This window comes from Gossypium hirsutum, chromosome D04 (assembly GCF_007990345.1).
Source record: "Gossypium hirsutum isolate 1008001.06 chromosome D04, Gossypium_hirsutum_v2.1, whole genome shotgun sequence".
NCBI classification, from domain to species: Eukaryota; Viridiplantae; Streptophyta; class Magnoliopsida; order Malvales; family Malvaceae; genus Gossypium; species Gossypium hirsutum.
The window spans coordinates 5,607,669-5,624,109 of record NC_053440.1 but is presented as its reverse complement, the minus strand read 5'-3'; the positions used below and the strand labels follow the sequence as shown (position 1 = coordinate 5,624,109).

Sequence of the window (16,441 nt, the reverse complement as noted above, 5' to 3'; positions counted from 1 at the left end):
TTGGTCTTTAGTGATTTAACTCCGTTACTCAAATTTAGCGCATTGAGTTGTTAAAGTTTAAGTACCAAAATAAATATTTTAAAAGTTTAAATATCAAATTAAAAGTTTTGTTGAAATTCAAATATCAAATTTGATAATATGCATATCATCTATAATTTTAACCGACTACCGAAAATTAATTCGTTTTACTTAAACATGATACTACATATAATATATAATACTTTTATTACATTTAGTTGAAAAAAAATTTTAAAAAATACTCAAGTTTGACTTTCATCACACATTTTAGTTCAAATTTTAACTTCGTTAAAATTAGATAATATGGAATCAATTAGATTTAAACACCTGACACACATACTGCATCATCACCCGATATACTTGCCATGACAGCATCTGATTAATCCACTTCATCTAATTTTAAGGAAGTTACCAAAATGGATTAAAATGTGTGAAGAAAGTTAAATTCTGAGTATTAATCGGAAAAAAACATCGGTATTTATTTGAATAATAAATACAAATTTAAGTACCAAAAAGCATATTTACCCAAAAAGAAAATACACAAATAAATATAAAGGAGAAAATCCAACATAAAATTGGTAAATGGATTAAGTTGAGCTTGCGAGGTGAAAGTTGAAGTTGAGACATGTAGGTTTCAGATTTGAGGTTTGGAACTCTGGATGAACACTTGGCAATGAACTCCTTGATTTGCACAACCAAGTGGGAAGTCGGGCAAAAGTGGGAAAGTATAAAACGCATGGATCATGTTATGATACTCGATCAACCTCGCCTCTTTGCCAGATTTCAATAGCCATTCATAATACCTTCTTTGCCAATCTTTCAAAGGATCAAATCCCCCCACCACCACCATCGTCGCCGGAAAATCTAACCCTGATATGTCATCTGCGTTGGGACCGCTCACATTCGCCGCTTCATGGTCTCGGTTCGACCCCAATGGCAAATATGCGTTCCAACACCAATCCGTTAAAGGGACAGACACCAATAGGCCGGACCCTACTAGCTGCATCTCCGACTGGCTTCTCTCTTCTCCGCCAAAAAATGGTTGTATTGAAATCAGTCCAATCATCTTCATTGTATGAAGCTTGGTTCGGCATGCCTGGACTGCCTCGTGGTGAGCCAGGTTGGCACCTGCGCTATCGCCGGCGAAGAAGCAGCGGGCTGGGTCGGCGTTTTTGGGTAAGACTGTGGCCCAGTTCTCGTCAATGAAGTTGAGAGCGTCGAACCCGTCATGGCATTGTGAAGGGTAACGGTGTTCAGGAGCTAGACGATAGTTGACAGAGATGCCGATAGCGGGGAGGTTGGTGGCGAAGTTACGGCAAACCATGTCGAAGGCGAGGGAGGCGGGGCTTAGGAAGCTGAATCCGCCTCCATGGAAGAAAATAAGAACAGGGAGGAGTTGGTTGTTGGAGGGAGAGTAAAGGCGAATCCAGAGGTTACGTGTGGCGTCGATGGAGATGTCGGTGGAGGAGACGGAGGTGGTAGAAATGGGAGGGGTCTGGTAGTCGAGGAAGTGGATGAGACGACGGTTGACAGTGCCATTAGGACGGCAGGCATTGTCGACGACGGTGGAGACCATTGAGACGACCAGCCTTACTGCCCAAGGGAGTGCCGGCCTTTCATGTTTGCCGTGATGACGAGGCTTTTCAAGGATCATACTTTATTTATTTATTCTTTTGAGAGAATTTTAACTAGTTTTGATGATATAATGGGAATGCATTTTGGATTGGACAAACCTTGTGTTTATATATAATTTAAAATGATAAAAACTATATATTATATTATTAATGGTAGATTAAAATAATATCAGATAAGAGGAATGATTATGTGAAATTGTGATAAGCACATGTTATTTTTATTTCTTTTTAACGAGAGAATGATAAATCTGATTTTTTTTTTATTTTCAGCTTCTTCTTCTCAAATACATTCAAATTTAACTAAAAATGTTAAAAAATTAACACTATTTTAATCACAAACAGCAATATTTTCTATTTTCAAAACAAGAATAGAAAAAAATACAAGGCACAGGTATGGGGTTTGTGAGGCTGCTTCCTTTAGTGCTGCCTGTTAAGTAGACACTTTCGATGCTCCTTGTTAGGTAGGCACCATAAATTTTTGGGTTGTGTTGGGTTATATGGGTTATTTTGGCGCCACTTATTAGTTATCTTCCATCAATATAATATTTTTTTTGGTTAATTGATTTTTGTCATTGTCAAAAAAAAGGGTAGTGCCGCCTCTGCACTACTCTCTATCCCGTAAGCAACCCATTCCCGTAATTAACCGAGATGGGCTACCATTTTCAAATTTTTTATTTTATTTTATAATATTTAAATAGAAAAGTCATTTTTTGTCATTAAAAAAATAATAAAAATGATGTGTCTTCACTAGTGCCTTTCACCATCAACTTAAGGTGGGTTTGGATGGGCGATTGGGTGCGGTGCGTTTACCTTACTTTTTGTCTACGCTACAGTATCTAATCTCACCGCCACTACTGTTTTTACACTAATCGCAGGTAAACACATCGCCCATCCAAACTCACCCTTAAATTCACTATCCCATGGATATACAGTGGGCTGAGGATAATATTAATATATTCTAGATTTAATAAATAAAATATTAAAGAATTAAAAGAATGACACAGATTTATCGTACAAAAATGGTAAGTGACATTAAATAATGAATTATTAGATTATATCACAAATGAGAGTGAAAGATTTTATAATAATTTTATGCAAATTTGATATAAAAGTTTTACTTGATATGATAAAGTTGAAGTAAGGAAGATATTGATGTTTTAAGTTCAAATTTGTATTTTTTGAGAGTTTATATAAAAATTTAAAAGATATAGTGACTTATTTAGCTTTCCAACTCTATAAAAATTATTTAGTTTTCTGTTTATTTTTTCGTATTTTTAGCCCTCAAACTATAATATTTGTCAAACCATCTCAAAATGAATGGAAAAATTAAAAAGACTATTAACGTTGATGACGTGGATTTCCATGTCAACAATTAATTAATTTTTTAAAATTTAAAAAAATTAAAAATTATTAAAATTATTAAAAATAAAAATTTCTAAAATATATATTTTAATATTTTAATTTTTAAAAATTAATTAATTGTTAATATTACACACACATTCATTGTCATGTTCAGAGATAAAAGAAAAACAAAAAATTAAATGAAATATTAAAATAATTTTTTTTGAAAAAATTAAATAGTGAAATAAAACGTTATATCAATATAAAAAGATAAAAAATATTTTTTACTTTATAAAAAATAATAATTTCATAATTAAATTAATAAATATCACCAAACGTATATTCATTCACAAAAAGACAGAGTGATGCGTTAAAACGAAGTTGTTTTAGGATGAAATGGGCCAACTTGGAGTCGGAATCTAAAAACAACTAAATTTATTGGTTACACAAAGACGGAACTGAAATTAATGCATTCGTCCTTGATGGTTGAAATTAATTATGGGCATGTTGTTGCGGCTGCTATGCATGCACGTCTCCGGCCTCTTTTCTATTCTACAAAATACCATTTGACTCCCTTGTGTCAAATAAGGGAATTCAATTAATATCTCTTCTATCATATCAAACTTCATTTTAATTCATTTTTATTTAAATGGATTTGGTTTTAAGTACGGATTCAGCACGCCCGTTTTTGACATTTTTGAGGCCCTAAGTAAAATAATGAAAAGGGGTTTTAAATTTGTTAAAAGTTAAAAAAATAATTTTATTAAATTCCTTAAAAGTTGGTAAAAAAAATTATGGCCCTTAAAAAATGGAAAATAATATTTTGGACCATTTTCAGCCTTGGGCCCTGGCGGTTGCACCTCCAGATGACCCCCAGGGCCAGGACTGCAATTGAGTCTTAGTCTGATTGGCACGGATATTGTTGCCAATATAGGAGGACGTAAGTTCAATTGCGCTGAAGCACATTATCCTCTTATTTATGAGTTAGGGAGGGGTTATGGATGATTCTAGGTATCGTGTAAAAAAGAACATATATGATCAGAATCTATAATTAAATTATTCAAAAAAACTCCTTTAGTTAATTCTTTTTGACCTGATAGTGCAAAGATAGTAATTTTAATAACTCTTCTTTTAGTTTTATGGTATTTTAATATATTATACTACATATAAAGATTTTAATTGAGTTGGTATTATTCATAATTGACTCCTAATTTAATTATTAAATTATCAAAAAAATATTTTAACAATATAATAAATATTAATTTAAGGGTATTTTTATCCTTTTATATGAAATCTAGAAAAATTGATACGGGTTTGAACCTAAAACACAAAAAACATACACTTTCTCAACTTTATTATTTCAACTAAAGTAACATTTGATTTTTATATCAATTCTAAATAAATATATTATATAATTATTTTCAACCATATCGTGAGTTCGCCATAATCTTATTGATAATGTCGTCGATTGAGTTGGTGTCACAAGTCAACTTGATACTAAATTAAGAAAAAAAACAATACTATGATAAACAATTAGAGTGCATTTAATATTTAATATGCTGTATTTACTTATTTTTTTTAAAAACTACTCACAATTTAAACTATTATTTTAATTTCATATATATTGCATATGTATTCATTTTATTATTTATTATATATTATTTATAAATACACATGCATTTTGAATACGTAGTATCCACATGCATGTGATATAATATTTAAACTTAAAACATTAATAAAAATAGCTAAAATTATCAGTTGCCATATTTAATATAAATAGTATATTAAACAAATAAAAAAACTATCTAAATTTTTTTTATAAAAATTTGATAAAAATTGGAGTATTTAAATAATGAAATAAGGTTTGTACTTGGAGGAAAATTTATATATTAAATATAATGATTATAATAATACCATGTTAAATGTAAGTTTACTTTTCTCTAAAAAAATTAGAGTGGTATCAATATTTTCTAATTAATGTTAAAGGAACTAAACTCTATTACAACAATAATTTAATGAAGTGTGTTTTTAGATAATATTACATTTCATTTACCTAACAAGAAATTTTATCTTCGAACTAAATGAGCTAAACATGATAGTGTAATATGCCCTCATAATTTGTTAAATTATTTTACATTCTAATGATTTGTTTTGAAATTAAGGGTACCGTTCGTGTCCGTTTTACTGTTCATGGAGATTAATTCTTTTGAGGTTCATAATTGTCCATTCTAATAATAGTCTAAAAAATTCGATCATAAATTTCCCATTAAAAGTGCAAAGTACCTTATAATTACCCCTAATATTTTTTTGGTGCAAAAAGAAGGATTAAATCATAACTTAAACTATATGTGACCAAGCCACTCCGGAATAATCATAATGTAGTGATTGAATGACTTCATTCGACGGTTGCATGAAAATGTACCTACTCACCGGTTTTGAGAACGCCATTGATGGTAACCCATCAGCTACCTTGTTACCCTCTCTGAAGGTATAAGTAACTTTAACCATCCAAGGAAGTTGCAGCATGTTCTTAATAGTACGTGTTACAGCTAAGTAATGCTGATCTACTACATTTTCTTGAATCACCTGAATAACTTTAGTATTGTCCAACTCGAGAATTATTCATTTTATCCCAATGTTCTAGGCTAGTTGGAGACCTTCCAGAGCTCTCCAAAGTTCAACATCGATAACTGAGTAGCGACCAATATTCCTTGAGAAACCAGAAATCAAATACTATTTTATCTATTTTAGGTTTAGATTCACGCTATTAAGCAAAAATATTAAGTTTTATATTACGATTGGTTGATATTTCTTGTCACTTTTTTTTAACGTTTTCTTTAACTTAATTTAAATATGGAGATATTCGCAATCTCCATTATTATTTTTCACACATACAAGTGTTTTAGTTATTAAAAAATAATGGTAAAATTTAGTTTCAATCCTTATATTTTGCTTACATTCAACTTTATATTATTTGATATAATTTAGTCTTCTACTTTATGAATGACATTAGTCACTTCAATAGATAACACTTTTAATTATTCCGGTTAAGATGTTGTTATACCTTGTATCCGTAGAAAGCTAAACACATGCGAACCTAGGCTAGTTCGCAAAGTAGTTAGCGAACCCCAACTTGGCGAACCTCTAAGGCTATGTGGAGACCTGGAGTACTTGATTGCTAGTCGTCCTAACATGTCTTATTTTAGGACACCACATCACCGTTACTGCCAAGGGTATTGACTGCGCCACGGCATACAAATGTCAAGCAAAGAATCAACACAAAATATCATGAATTAAGTTTGGTCCCTTAGTTTTGTCAATTAGATAGTTAATTAAGGTGCAAAGACTAAATTGTAAAAGTGGTAAAAGTTAATCGCTATGGATTTTTAATTAACTGAATGACCAATTAAGCAATTTGACCATATTTATAAAGCCAATTGGTGGTGAGGATTAGTTTTAACCCACCAAAATTGATAATTAAGCTTAGGTTTATTAAATATAGGTTAATTAAGTTAATTATAATTAATAAACTAATTAAAATATATAAGAAAAAATAAAAAGAAATGAAAGTCATTTTCCTTGTCATCTTTATCTTCTCACGAATCAAAGAAATAAAATAAGGGTTTAAAGCTCTCAATCTTTGGTTCTTCAATTGGTAAGAAATTTGAAGTTCATTACTTGTAATTTTTATATTTTTGAGGTTTATGGAACTTGATTTAGCTATCTCGTGTACCAATTTGTAAAAATATTAAAGTTTTCAAAAGTTTCCTTTGATGAATGTTTGATGAAAGTAGTACTAAATTGTTAGATTTTAGGCTTAGAAGTGAAAAAAGGACTAGTTTGTAAAGTATAATTGCTAGTTTTTGAACATAGGGACTAATGTGTGTAAATTTTGAAATGATGTTAAAATTTTGTAACTATAGATGATAGAGGGTTTTGAAATCAAAGCTTAAATTTGAAAGATACTATGATTTCAGTTTTAGGGACTAAATTGAATAAAATGTAAAAAATTAGGGGACATTTGCAAAATGAAATTGAACTGATACATGCATATAATAGGATGATATAAGATATTTTGAATTGATAAATTTAATTGAATTATTATATAGATCAAGAATTGAACCAAATCGAAGATAATTGGGGAAAATGTAAAATTGTTGATTAGTCCTTAGAGAGTTGTTCATTTGTTGTTTTGCCAGGTAAGTTCATATGAAACTTATTATGTTAATTCATATTATGTTTGTATTGTATAATTTTTCTTATTAGTTTGAATTGATGTGAATGTAATGACTTTTGGCATCAAATGGACTAAATCATAAAGTATAAAATTATGGCAATTACGAATAGGTACGAGATATTTAGTGGATATGAAATGTTTATATGATTGAATGATATGTATATCATGATGTTAAAGAGATTGAAATGATATGTATATCCTGATTTGAAGCTTGTGTGAGTAACCCAGATTTTAAGGCTTGTGCGAACCATTTCATTATTTAAGGCTTGTGAGAGCCATTCCAAAAATGTTAGCTTTTGTGAGAAAATTTATATGGTCAACTTGTGGAAGCACTATAGTCTCCTGTATTCAACTTCAGTTTATTAAGGTTCTCTCGGGCGAGGAAATGGTAATTTAATGGAAAAATGAAATGGTTGAAATGATTGTACATGAATGGAAATATATATGCTTGCATATGGTTTATGATTTGGTTGATACACATTTAAAATGAATTGTGATATATGTATATGATTATGTTTTAAGTTCATGTCATGTAAATGAACTAACTTTTGAATGTATTTTTTGATATGCATATGAAAGTATAAGGATGCCAAAGGATTGTAATGCTTTATTCCAATATGTTTTAATGCTTAATTGTTGAATTATCAAGGTACGTTAAGTAAATTTTCATATGGACTTACTAACCATTCATTATACTTACCCCGTTGCTTCTCTTTTTTCTTGCAGATTGCTGACTTGCGGAACGTGTCGATTAGATCTACGATATACTCATACTATCCCGTGTTTGATTCTATAGTTCTTCAAACGTTTTAAAGTTTTATTATGTGACATGTACATAGGTGTTAATATATGTGTTAACTTTGGGATTGATAGTTTAGCTTGAACTTAGCTAATGTTTGAATTATGGAATGCTAATGTTCATATATATGTGTGTGTGTGTGTAAGTATGGTAATGTAATAAGCTATAAATGTGGCACTTGAATGACAAATTTGCTTGAGGAATTGGAATGGTAAATGATGGTATTGAATAGCTTAAAGGCATGGTTGATTAGGTTGAAATTTGGTTATGTTGAAATGGATGTTTGGAGTTGATTAGATGCTTAAATGTGCCACTTTCTTTGGCATTCTAGACACATGCATAAGCTTAACAACCTTAAAATTGGAAAGCATAGCTTTTATATCTGAAATAATAGCGCTAATCTATGAGTTGCTTTTCACCTTCTTAATCAATGTGACAACATCTCTTTTGAGGGTTACTGACTGGAATCCTAGATCCATACCAAATTGAGTAGCTTGGAGACGGGATGAAAATTTCATTTTATATATGAAATAACTAACTTCTTTATTTTTATAGAATAAAGGGTGAAAATTACAAAGAAAAACTTGATCTTAACCTTTTTAAGGTTTATATTTTGTAAAAAAATTTAAGTATATATTTTATAATATCAACATATTTTTAAGAGTATTGAATAAATTCTTAGAATTATATTGGGTTTTTTACCTAATTAGGATAGAAAAAAAATTACTGAAATACTATGTCAGAAAAAAATTTACCAAAATAGGTTACTTTTTCATTGGAGCCTATTAGATAGGCGCCAATGAATAAAATAATAATAAAAATTTTTTATATTAAAATATAATTTTATATTTTTTAATATTTTTTTAAAAAAAATACAGGTCAAAATACGGTCGGGTCGGGTCGGGTGGCGCCTATCAAGTAGGCGCCAATGAAGGAGCCTGGTAGCCAGGCGCCAACCCCCCCATGGTCTGCTGCTGCTGCCATGCCATTGAAATGTCCCTTCAAAACAATTTTATTTTTGCTATAAGTAATAGCAAATGAACCAAGCTCCAGACGGTAGAGAAAAAAAAAAGAGAGAAAGGAGAAGAGGAGAAGGAGAAGAAGAAGAAGAGAAGAAGAAGAAGAAGAAGAAGAAGAAGAAGAAGAAAGTTTATAAAAAAGGTAATGTATTTTTTTAATAAATAATTTTGTTTATAATTTAATAAGTTTATAGTTTGTGAATTTTTTAATATATATTTTAGAAAATATTGTGAATTTTATGTTATTAATTATTAATTATAAATTATCTATATTTAGTGTTTATAGTTTAGATTAGAATTTTGTATGAATATTTTAATTTTTTTGTATGAATATTATAATTTTTTATGAATATTGTAATGTTGTATGAATATTGTAATTATTTTATAATTAAATTTGTATTTATAGTTTTGGATTAGTAATTTTTGTATGAATATTGTAATTTTGTATGAATATTATAAATTTTTTGTATGAATATTGTAATAATATTATAGTTTTGTATGAATATTGTAATTTTTTTGTATGAATATTGTAATTTTGTAATTTTGTATGAATATTATATTTTTTGTATGAATGTTGTAATATTATAATTTTGTATGAATATTGCAATTTTTTGTATGAATATTGTAATATTGTAATTTTGCAATTTTTATGTATTTTGTTTACATTTTGAAACAGTTTTAAGAAATTTGAAATTCTTTTTTTACAGATCTAGTATTGAAAATGGAGAATCAGTTTTTTGTATGCGTTTATTTCGATGGAGAAATTTTAACAACAACTGTGGGATGTATATTTGAATGTCGCAAACAAGTAGCAATGAGATTTGATAGAAATATCTTGTTTGATGATATGAAGGAAAAAATTAGTGAAAAAATTTATAGACGTTGTGGGAGAAGGATATCAAAAGTTTTCTACAAGTTTCCAATATCAACAGATCCAATAAAATTTACCGAAATGGAACTTGTAGACGATGAAGACGTGGAAACAATGGTCGCTCTTTATTGTGGGACTTCGAGTAACAAAAATGCACCGATTCAGTTATTTGCTGAGTTAGCCAGTGTGGAGGCAACTGAAGATCCCACTCCATTAGGTGAAGAAGATGGAGTTGAAGCGCCGTGTATGGTGGTTCCGGTATCGTATGTTGATAGTCAATCACCTATACATGGGATAAATATTGATCTTAATGCTGCAGCCGAGACTGATGTGGTTGGTGATGATGTATACTATAGTAGTGATCCTGTTGATTACGAAGTGGATAGTGAGAGTGATCTCGACGCAGACGAGGTCCCGGATGATATTGACGACGAAGGGGTGAATGAGGATGGAAATGTTAATGCGTCTTCAATCGGAAACCAGATTCATCGTATTGTGATACACAATAATCCTGGGGCACACATGTCTCGGATAGACCCCGATGCGGCACGGGCAGCTGAGTTTCCGGAGTACCCTGAAATACCACATGGTTACCGAATGAGCGTATATTATGATCCAGATGAGTTACGCGTGGGCCAGAGATTTGAAAGTAAGGAAGAATGTATGTTTGCGATTAAGCGGTATAGCATGAATATATCAGTAGATTACAAAGTCATCGAGTCTAAACCAACATTATATATTGGAGAGTGTTGGAGGTCGGCAGAAGGCTGCAATTGGTGGGTACGAGCTGCATTTATGCAGAAGTCGCAGATGTGGGAAATACGAAAATTTGTGGAGCCCCACACATGCACTTCAACACGTCTAACAGAAGATCATCGAAAACTTGACTCCAAAACTATCTGTACATGCATCATGCCAATGGTGAAAGACATGCCGACCATTAAAGTTTCGGTACTGATTGCTGAAATACAAGCACGATTCCAGTATCGAGTATCATACCGGAAGGCATGGATAGCTAAACAGATGGCAATGGAGCAATTGTACGGAGATTTCGATGCATCGTACAATGAATTACAGGGATGGATAGCCGCCATGAGGGAACACGTACCGGGGACTGTAATTGAGTTGCAGACACGATCTTATGACGGTCCAAATGACCAACTACAATCGAGAAAAAGAATTTTCCATCGGATGTTCTGGACTTTTGATCAATGTGTGCACGTATTTCCCCACTGCAAACCATTTGTGCAAGTAGATGGAACCTGGCTATATGGAAAATACACATAGATCTTACTTCTTGCGGTTGCTCAAGACGGCAACAGGAACGTACTCCCGATAGCATTTGCCATCGTCGATAAGGAGAACATGGAATCGTGGGAGTTCTTTCTTACCAACCTGCGGAGGTATGTGATTAGCAATGATAATATTTGCATCATTTCCGATAGAGGAAAAGGATTAATTGCAGCCATTAGGCGTTCTGGTGTACCATGGCGATCTGTTTACTGCATCCGGCACATCGTGGCTAACTTCCAGCGAGATTATAAGAATGCAGACTAGAAGAGACAAGTTGTGAGAATGGGTAAAGAATTACCTTATCTTTTAAATATAAGTTTTAATGTTTTAGAGTAATACTGTAACTTAAAATTTTTTCAATATATATGCAGCGTACGAGTTAGAACCACACATTTTTCGCCAAAGAATGGCCCGGCTTGAGAGTGACATGGAGGGTCAAACCAATACATCTTTCCGGCAGTGGCTGGGTACCATGGAGCCGTGGTAATGGGCTCAAAGTTTTGACGAGGGCTTTCGTTATGGTTAAATGACTACAAACTTAGTGGAGGGGATCAACGCTGTGTTATTAAAAACACGGCATCTTCCAATTTCATCTGTCTTCTCGGCAACGTTCTTCAGGTTGGCTACCTTGATGCCAAGAATGGGTCAGCAACAAGTGAACCAGATGGAGGCGGGCCATGTCTTTGTCGAAGGCATTAGGGATGCAATGGTTGTAAACCGTCGAATGGCGAGGTCGATGACAGTAGAAGTATATTCACGACATAATGAAACGTTTCGAGTTACAGAGACCATCGGTCGTCGACCCAGTATACCACCTAGGTTCTACGGAGTTGATCTCTGAAATAGACGGTGCGATTGTAGAAGGTTTCAAACACTTCATTTTCCATGTGCACACGTCGTGGCAGCTTGTGCTAAAGTTGGGCTCAATGTAGAACAATTTATAGATGAAGTGTACACCATCGAACGCACGTTGCGTGTATGGGAAAACGAGTTCCCCGTGCTTCCTGACCTATCTACTTGGGAGGTACCTCCGGCGACCTTCGAGCTAGTCCCAGACATAAGGTTGCGTAGAAACCTAAAAGGTCGTCCGCAATCATCTAGAATCCATAACGAAATGGACATTAAGGAGAAATCTGACGGGAATTTGTGTGGCGTATGCAGATTACCCGGTCATAATCGAAGTAAATGCCCTCTCCGAAACTACCATGTTGGACAATCGTCTCAATCGAGTAGAAATTGATATGTACTTCATTACATAGATATGGTTTGAATCACAAAATTGTCTACAATTTGTTGCAGTTATGGAGACATTTTTAAACCATTATAATTTTATTTAGATAAGAACTATCATTACATAAATATACGGGTGTTTATTAAAAACCCCCTAAAATTGATGGTTTGATGGTGTGGTTCTAGGGGTATATTTTTGTGGAGCTCGAGGCTGACGTTGTGGGCGATTACGGTTATTAACATTCTCCTCAACAGTATGTTGGGGTGTGTGAAACATAGACGAATAATCATATGTCTCAAATGCCATCGATGAACTTGATCCGGGAGGAGAGGAGTACGACGGCGGATATTGGCCAGAAGGAGCAGAGTACTGAGGTGGATACGAGGCCACAAAATAGTCATCGCCCCCTAATTCTGGATGATAAGAACTATCCCTAGAATGTAGTTCTGCCTCTCGCTCTGGCTCTGGCTCTGGCTCTAGCCCTGGCTCTGGCTCTGGTGCATGATGCAGATCTCCAAGGGGTTGCGTAATTCGTGTCGTATACGGAGGGGCTACAATCGACCGCCCATCAAACAGAAATGGTTTCCCTGTCTCACAGTACCACTGTATATACTCTAACAAGGGCTGCAAATCCGGAGCACGATCCATCTGAGGTACCATCCCGAATCGGTTGTTCCATATCGTGATATACTCTTCGTGCACTTCTTCCCAATTATCTCCATACCTCCCCTTCTTGCTCATCCCATGGATCTCCCCCAATTGTACTGGCAGTGTCGGGATATACTGTATGCAACCGAACTGTCGGAGTACTCGATTGCCATGATACCACTCCACTACGTTAAAATTGATAATGGGTGCGCTAATACACCATAGGTTTCAGTGGACGCGGGCCGATGATGGCATAACTGCCATAATTTCTGGAGCAGAATACGGCATCCAAATGAACTGCACAATTAATAACGTTGTTATATTAACGCGGGTCGAGTGAGATAAAATAATAAAATTAAGTTTATATTCGAAAAACGTACCCCCTCTCCAGCATGATTCTCAATCATTAAACGATATATCGGAACAGACGGTGACCTCCCGATCCCCGGATTACTTCTCCACCTTCGAAAACAAATTGTTAGAATAATATATTATAAAAAAGTCAACTAATTATTATAATGAGTAAAAATTCATCACCTATTAACGAGTGGAAATACATATGATTGATGACTAATGGATGCCAAGAATGGCATCCGGTAAAGTGCCCACGACTGCAGCAGTATGAGGCATCCGCCAATGTCAGCCGCAGAAGGATTTGTTGTCCGACAAAGTTCACGATACAAAATGGCTAAAACTGCGGACCCCCAACTGTATGAACGAGTGTTATGCAAATTGGATAATAAGGGTAAGTACATCAAGTGGACCTTACTGCCGTTTGCATCCGGCATGAGTACACCCCCTATAAGGTGCATAATATAAGCTCGAACAGCCTGCATCACCTCCCGTTCATTAGTAGTACTTGGCAAATGCTCAAAATTGGCATGTAGCCATGAAAATCTCAAACTGGTAAATTTCCCCTGACTTGGCGAGCGTCCAAGTAATTCATTGCAAAGGGTAGCCGGCCTAGAGATTGAACTTATGCCCGTGATCGCATTCCCGTCTATGGGAAGCCCGAGCTGTACTGCAACGTCCTCTAGAGTGACGGTACACTCTCCGCACGGCAGATGAAATGTGTGGGTCTCTGGACGCCATTGCTCGACTAAAGCGGAAATCAAGTCGTATTGCAGATCAAAAGTCCGAATCAATGCCGCTGATCCGAACCTGGCTAACTCTAAGTATGGTATTAGGCGTTCATCTGGCTGAAACCCTACACTATTAACACGGCCCCTCAATGCGCGGTACGGACCCTGAAATTATTAAATTAGCAAAATAGTTAATACAATATAATTTAATTTAACAAATAACATGATTATCAAAAATAAATTTTATTACCATCTCATTAATAGTACTTGATATGTGATTATTATTATTAATTAGAGAACCCATTTCCTGCAAATCTGCAATAAAAAAAATGAATTCAGTTAATTTGTTTCAAAAAATCAATAATTACTGTTAAATAAATACAAAATCAAATCAAATTTAATTATATAAAAGTTACATTATATAAAAATTAAATAAGTTAACAACAACTATATGATTAAAAAAGTCAGTTATTTTTTGGTAAATTTTTTTTCTGACATCCTATTTCAGTATTTTTTTCTATATTATTGGTGTAAAAAACCCAAACTTTTAATAAAATGATTTTTAATTTTTTTATAATTAAACTTTTAATGAAATGATTTTTAATTTTTTTTATAAACTTTATATGTTAAACTCACCAAATACTAAACTAAACACAACAACTTATAGCTTAATCCTAAATTACTAATAAATTAAATTTTAAATAATTACAAACACAAAATATTGTGAATTTTTCCCAAATTACTAACAAATTTTTTATAAACTAATTACAATATTCATACAAAAAATTGCAATATTACAATATATCCTCACATTACAATATTCATGCAAAATTACAATATTACAATATTCATACAAAAAAATTGCAATATTCATACAAAATTATAATATTACAACATTCATACAAAAAAATATAATATTCATACAAAATTACAAAATTACAATATTCATACAAAAAAATTGCAATATTCATACAAAACTATAATATTATTACAATATTCATACAAAAAATTTATAATATTCATACAAAATTACAATATTCATACAAAAAATTACTAATCCAAAACTATAAATACAAATTTAATTATAAAATAATTACAATATTCATGCAACATTACAATATTCATAAAAAAATTATAATATTCATACAAAAAATTTAAAATATTCATACAAAATTCTAATCTAAACTATAAACACTAAATATAGATAATTTATAATTTATAATTAATAACATAAAATTCACAATATTTTCTAAAATATATACTAAAAAATTCACAAACTATAAACTTATTAAATTATAAACAAAATTATTTATTAAAAAAATACTTTACCTTTTTTATAAACTTTCTTCTTCTTCTTCTTCTTCTTCTCTTCTTCTTCTTCTCCTTCTCCTCTTCTCCTTTCTCTCTTTTTTTTTCTCTACCGTCTGGAGCTTGGTTCATTTGCTATTACTTATAGCAAAAATAAAATTGTTTTGAAGGGACATTTCAATGGCATGGCAGCAGCAGCAGACCATGGGGGGGGGGGGGCAGAGCCATTGGAGCCTGGCTACCAGGCTCCTTCATTGGCGCCTACTCGATAGGCGCCACCCGACCCGACCCGACCCGACCGTATTTTGACATGTATTTTTTTAAAAAAATATTAAAAAATATAAAATTATATTTTAATAAAATTTTTTTATTATTATTTTATTCATTGGCGCCTATCTAATAGGCTCCAATGAAAATGTAACCTATTTTGATAAATTTTTTTTCTGACATACTATTTCAGTAAATTTTTTTTTCTATCCTAATTAGGTAAAAAACCCAATTATATTAATAATAATTACAGAGTTAATCAAGTTAGCAATGTAATGACAAGTTTTGATTCACTTAAGCTCCATAATTGAACAATCTAAGTCCTTTCTTTCTTATAAAAGAGTAATAAATGATACAAATTATAATAAAAAATAATTTATGATAGTACTTTAATATATTTTATATTTACTTAAAATTAATTTAGTTTAAAATATTTATTTAAAAAATTTTCAATTTATTTATATTTATAAATAGTTAATTTAAATTTAATTTAAATTCATTTACATCATTTTTAATAAAAATTATATTATTTTAATTTAATACTTAATAATTTTTTACACTTTCATTTATTAAATTTTATATAGTTAACCTATCATTTTTTAATATTTACATTATAGTATTATATATTACTAAAGATTTAATTTTTATGTTTTATAAATTACATAATATATAATAACATAATATAATATGTTA

At 32.0% G+C, this 16,441-nt stretch overlaps 1 pseudogene; it reads right to left on the bottom strand.

The window, feature by feature from the left end:
• Nucleotides 1-472: 472 nt before the first annotated feature.
• LOC107959752 (probable carboxylesterase 18) lies at nucleotides 473-1,741 on the bottom strand (annotated as a pseudogene).
• Between the last annotated feature and the right edge of the window lie 14,700 nt (nucleotides 1,742-16,441).